General features: G+C 39.2%; 1 pseudogene; it reads left to right on the top strand.

Annotated features, from left to right (window-relative positions):
- The first annotated feature begins 1890 nt into the window (after positions 1-1890).
- LOC100718514 (actin-related protein 2/3 complex subunit 3-like) lies at positions 1891-5693 on the top strand (annotated as a pseudogene).
- Positions 5694-6551: the final 858 nt, after the last annotated feature.

Raw genomic sequence — 6551 nt, 5'->3', positions numbered from 1 at the left:
CCCTGGATGGGTACTGAACCTGATTAGACTTCAGGATTTTTTTTCCTGCTGACTAACTACAGTGTAATTTAAATGAGTTTGCAGGTCAAAAGTACCTGTGTATCACGGGGCTGTGCTGAATGGTAGAAGGCAGCTTTAAAAGCAGCTCTCAAGAATCACACTCCTTGTGTTCACCCCAGGCCTAATCCTCTCTCCTAGAGTGAGCACTATACCTAGACACTGGCTTCTGAGCTGTAGAAAACAAGATGGTGGGATACTACCGAATTCTATATGAAATAGCTTCCACCTGGCTCACACTTCCTCTGTGTTCAGGTCTCATGCTGGTGCTGGTGAAGTTAGCTGCCCTGTCATGAGCTGCCCTACACAGAGGCCCATGTGGTGAGAAGTACTGAGACAGCCTCCAGGCTACCACCACTGAGGAAATGCACCTTCCATGGTAGAGGGTCTGCCTACTGCCGGAGGTGGTTCCACAAGTGGTGCCCAAAGCCGCTTATTTCTTCTCTGGTCTTGAGAGGGGACACCTAGCCCACACTTTGAGCTCAGTCTGCAGGACCAGAGGAAGAAAGCCCAGCTGCACCTCATGTGGGCATTGATTCCTCCCACACCCCCACTGGGAAACTGACAATGCAGGATTTGCTGTAAGATGGTGTTATAGGGAGACAGGTTACTCCAGATAGACAGCTAAGACAATAACAAAGATGCTTTTCTTTTCCCTGTCTAGGGAGTGTTAGTTAAGGTAGGCTAGTCACAGTGACAGTTGTAACACTCTGTGAGTTAGAACTGAAAAGACCATGTCTGAGTTACACTATATGTTCCATAAGGTATTGTAAGCCCAAATATCAAGTTCAGTCATCCGAGTATTGTAATCCTCTTTTTTTGTTTTCCTCACAATCCAAAATATTATATTTCTAATTTTGCTGATACATTATTGGTATCTTAGCAACTCAATTTCAATCTACCACCACCAGTGCAACTCATGGTGAGAGTGAAGACACCAAGACATGTTCCAAGTTAAGGGCAGTCAAAGGTTCCTAAGTCCAATCCTTGTGAGGACATGCAGACAAAGGCCTTGATCTTAGGCCTCTCCCAGAGTTTATTACCTTGTGAAGAAGAGGGGGTGGCTCAAGGATGAGTGATGGTGGGGAATTATATGAGTAACTTGAGCTGGCTGGCCAGGTGCAAGATTGGCATCTCTGTAAATTGCAGAGATAAAGATATGCAGAAGGATCAATTTACATAATACAATTAAGGTAGCAGTGGAATTGTTTTGGAGGGCTATCACTTTAGTTTTTGGTATGTAAACTCTTGTGCCCTGGGGAGTCATAGCCTCTTATCTTGAGGCTTGTACCCAATTGACATTCCCAGAGCTATTTGCTCTAACATCTTGCATGCTCGTATCCTGTACATATCTGTACTGTATGGAGAACACTATGTGAGGAAACAGGACTGTCTGTTGGCTATAGAGATTACATATTAGCACCTCCGCTAGCCTTATTTGCAATGCTTAGAGCCAATTAAAGAGAAAAAAAATCCTAGCCAGCTTTTTACATATCAGTATAAGGAAATGAGTCTCCAGATAATCAAAGTCACAGTAATTGTTTTGGATTCAAAGGGTGTCACTGGAGTTGTCTCCCACATAAGGGAGTGCAGGATCTTACCCTAGTAACTGGGGCTTCCCTTGAAGCTCAACTACAAGATGCACCCAACAGCTGCCTCTCAGCCTCCTCAAGTGTCACAGCATGAAAGGGAAACAAGAGAGTCCCATGCGGTTTCCTCACAGCAGTTCAGGGATGACAAAGTGACTGCCTGTGTGTTGGAATGTTATCCTTTTGGTAGCAAAGGGTAGTGTTCTAACCCAGTCCTCTAGGTTGAAGCCCTGGCACTGCCAAAATGCCATCTTTCCATTCTTCTCTCATGGACTAGGCATCAAACTCATTGGAAACATGGCACTGTCTACTCTCAGAAGTCATTTTAAAAGACCTGCCCCTAGACAGAGAAAAGTTTATTATATTGTGGCCAGATGCAGTCACCTATTATATTAAGGCCAAGCTCTTTTTCAAAATCTATCAAATTAAGAATGAATCTGATGGGACTTTTGTAGTATAACTCTACATTTTGGAGTGTCTAAAGGCATTTCAATTCAACATACATAAATCATCATATTAGCAGAGCCAAGGACATTACACATAGGTGTAATCATCATATTAGCAGAGCCAAGGACAGAAATCCTATGATCATTTCAACAGATACAGAAAAAGCTTTTGACAAAGTCCAGCATCCATTCATAAAACCCTACTGAAAACTGGTATAGATGGTCTCTATCTCAATCTGATAAAAGTCATCTCCAACAAACCAACAGCCAACATCTTACTAAAGGGACAAATCCAGAAAGATTTCACTCTAAAATCAGGAGCAAGACAAGGATGTCCACTGTCTGCACTCCTAGTCAATATGGTTCTGGAAACTTAAGACAGAGCAATTAGACAAGAGAAAGGAATAAAAAGAATAAGGATAGGAAAGGAGGAAGTTAATTATCATTATTTACAGGTGATGCGATACTCTACTTGGAAGACCCCAAAGATTCCACCAAAAGACTTCTAGACTTAATAATCAAATTTAGTAATATAGCTGGTTATAAAATCAACAGTGAAAAATCAATAGCCTTCTTGCGTAAGAATAGCAAAATCACTGAGAGAGAAAGCAGGGAAATTGTACCTTTTACAATAGCATCCAAAAAATGAAATACCTAGGAATCAGTCTAATGGAAGATGAAAATGACCTCTACATTGAAAACTATAGTACTCTGAAAAAGGAGAATGATGAGAATATTAGAAAATGGAAAGATATCCCGTGTTCTTGGGTATGATGAACCAATATAGTGAATTGGCCATAAGTTCAAAACTGTTATACAGATTCAATGTGATCCCAATTAAAATTCCAATAACATTCTACAGAGTTAGAGAAAACAATCCTAAAATTCATCTGGAATCAGGAGAGTCCTAGAATAGCAAAAGTGATCCTAGGCAACAAACACAAAACAGGGGTCATCACAATCCCTGACTTCAAATTATACTATAAAGCTACTGTGATAAAAACAATGTGGTGCTGGCAAAAAATCAGACCTGAAGGTCAATGGAAGAGATTAGAAGATACAGAAATAACTGAAGATACACTAAGCTATTTATCTTTGACAAAGGTGTCAAACACATTCATTGGAAGAGACATAGTCCTATAATAAATGGTGTTGGAAAAACTGGCTTTTCACATGCCAAAGATTAAAACTGGATCCATATCTTTCACCATATACTAAGCTAAATCAGAATGCATTAAATATCTTAATATTAAAACAGAAACATTAAATCTGTTGGAAGACAGAATGGGTAAAACTCTCAAAGACATTAGTGTAGGCAAAGATAGGAAAGGAAGAAGTTAAATTATCATTAATAAAACTCAGAATGCACAAGACTTGCTGCAAAGAATCAACAAATGGGATCTCACCCTACTTAAAAGCTTCTGCACAGCAAGAGAAACCATGAATAGAGTGAAGAAACAATCCACAATGTGGGAGAAAATGTTTGCCAGCTGTTCCTCAGATAAATGATTATTATTGAGAACATATAAAAAACTAAACAATCAGACCTCCCAGATTTAAAGACCCAATCCAAAAATGGGCATTTGAGATGAACACATACTTCTCAGATGAAGAAGTATAAACAGTAAGTAAATACGTAAAAAAATGTTCAACAGTACTGGCCCTTCAAGAGATGCAAATTAAAACAATACTGAGATTCCACTTCATCCTGGAAACAAAGGCTAGTATTAAGAAATCAACCAATAACAAATGCTGGGGGGGTATGGGGAAAAATACCCTTCTCCATTGTTGGTGGGAGTATAGACTGGTGCATCCACTGTGGAAATCAGTGTGGAGATTCCTAAATATACTAAGATTGGAGGTCCTATTAGACTCAGCTATTCCCCTTCTGTGTATCTTCCCAAAAGAACTAAAAACATCATACCACAGCGATATCTGTGAATCCATGTTTATAGCAACACAGTCCATAATAGCCAGATTTTTGAAACAATCTAAATGTCCATCAACTGAGGAATGAATAAAAATGATGTGGTATTTCTATATAATGGAATACTATGCAGACATAAAGAATGATAAACTGGATATTTTTATAAATAAATGGATGCACCTTGAACATATACTTATTAGTGAAATAAATATGTCATGCATCATAACATTGCATTGTTTAAGGAAAAAACATGTATTTTATTCCAGAGAGAATGACTTCAGTCAGGCAATGACTCAGGGCACACCCGCCTACATTTTAGCTAACTCACTGTGAGACATTTTGAGTTGACTTTTGGATGTCTTAAGACATTTTTGATGTGCTGTAAGGTTTGCATTTTTTTCACGTGGATATCCAGTTGTTCCAGGATATTTATTGAGGGTACAGTTCTTTCTCCAAAGATGCTTTTGCATCTTTGCCAGAAATCAATTGTCTGCTATGTGGTATCTATTTGGGGACTTTATACTGACACTTTGTGGTTTGTCTATTTTGATATCAATGCCATTTTGTCATAATTGGTGTAACTTTGTGGTAAGTCATGGGATTGGGAGGGATAGAGCTGTAATTTTGTTCCTTTTTCAATGCTGTTTAGACTATTCTGACTCTTTCATCTTTTACAGCAATGCAAGCATCAAAATGTTAACCTATGTGAAAAATGATGTTGACCATTTGATAAAGGATTGTGTTTTCTGATGTCTATGATTTTCTTCTATTCATTTTTGGTTTCATTCTGTCTTTTATTTTCAAGTAAAAGATGATACTTCAAGGGAAAAAAAGACTTTCCAAAAGTGCAGCTCCAAAACCCAAGGAAAAAAGAAATTCATATACTGGGAATCACTAATTTTCCCATTCCTGAAGAACCTGGTTTTCCTCTATATGCAATTTATGCCCAACCTGCAAGTGAACAGAAAGATGAGGTGATGCTATGGCAAGAGGTTAGATGGAGGCTTTGTGAAAAAGTTTTTGAGCCTCATGATGATAAACCCATCACGTGGTAGACTTGCTTTGTAAACAGACGAATCATGAACCAGAATCTTTCAGGAATTGGCAGTGAAGACAACGTGAGCACCCACCATCTTTGAAGCAATGTGCAACATTTTACAGCAAGATGTATACAGTCTTTTGCCTTTTATTTCATAAAGTTTTACCCAAAGGAACAAAAGGAGTTTGTCTTTACCCAAAATGCTCTTGATTAACAACTTGGGAACAGAAGGGAGAAGTCGATTGTCAAGCATGATTCAAAAATTTCTGCAGTGTTCAGCTGATGTTCAATGAAAATAATGATGTTTCTAATACTTCATGTTAGGAAGAAATGTAGATGAGCAAATGGCCATTGACTGAGCACATTCTCCCACCCCCAAGATAGCACATGCCTGAAGGCCCCAGGACACTATGGCAACCTCCTAGTGCCTGTCCCCAGGAGGGCCCTGAGCAATGGGCACAGAGGCCTCAGTCTTCCTCCTCTTAGCCCTTCCTTGTCCATCCGATGCAGCTGGGTGAATCTGGGAAACCTCTGTTCTTCCTGTGGATCAGATTAGGATGTGATGGACCTGGAGCGAGGCAGCAGAGCCTTGAAGAGTAACCAGCTTTCAGTCAGACAAGATCCATCCGGGTAGGAAGCACCTATTTTTTCCCCAAATTGGTAAGTTTCTCCTCATGTCAGACTTGTTCCTTGTATGTTAGGGCTGTAGGCATTCCATAGCATCATGTATGCCTTATCCTCTCATCCACTGATGGACTCTTGGGTTGCTTCCCTATCTTGCTTTTATAGATGGTGCTGCAGTGAAAATGGTGAGGCAGACACCACTTCAACATATGTAACTCAATTCCTCTTGTCATACACCAGACGTGGAACACTAAATCGTATGGCAAGTCCATTTGTAGCTTTTTGAGGATTTTTCATACCATGGTCCAAATACTTCTACTAGACAGGCATGCTGAAACACTTGTAATATCAGCACTCTGAAGGTTGAGGCAGGAAGATTGCCATGAGTTCGAGGACAGCCTGAGATACATTGTGAGTTCAAGGCTAGCTTAAACTACATAGCAAGACCTTGTCTCAGGTAATTAAGATAGATAACCATACTACCGAGTTTTGTTGGATCATTGAACAAAACTGTTTGCAGTCTCACTGTTTGAAAGTCCCCTCTATATGCTTTAATTTTGTAACTTCAACAACTATTTCTAAGATGACAATATGTAATTAACTAGTGATTTCCCACTGTTTATTTTTTCTGAAATTCTGTATAACTTGTACCCTTTTTCTGTTTTTTTTCTTTTTTCTCCTTAAATAAAATTAAAAAAAAGACCTTGTCTCAGAAAAGAAAATACTAATATGTACCCCCACCAAGAGTGCACAAGTTTTCCCTTTTTTTCATATCCTTGCTAGTGTTTATTATCTTTCATCTTTTGAGTAATACCCATTCTAACAGGCATGAGATGGTAACTCATTGTGGTTTTAATCAGCAACTCCCC

This window comes from Cavia porcellus, unplaced genomic scaffold (genome assembly GCF_034190915.1).
Source record: "Cavia porcellus strain 051 isolate PalLab524CR breed Dunkin Hartley unplaced genomic scaffold, mCavPor4.1 scaffold_6, whole genome shotgun sequence".
NCBI lineage: Eukaryota > Metazoa > Chordata > Mammalia > Rodentia > Caviidae > Cavia > Cavia porcellus.
Note: the sequence above shows the minus strand (reverse complement) of the source record. Positions and strands in the feature narration are given on the sequence as shown.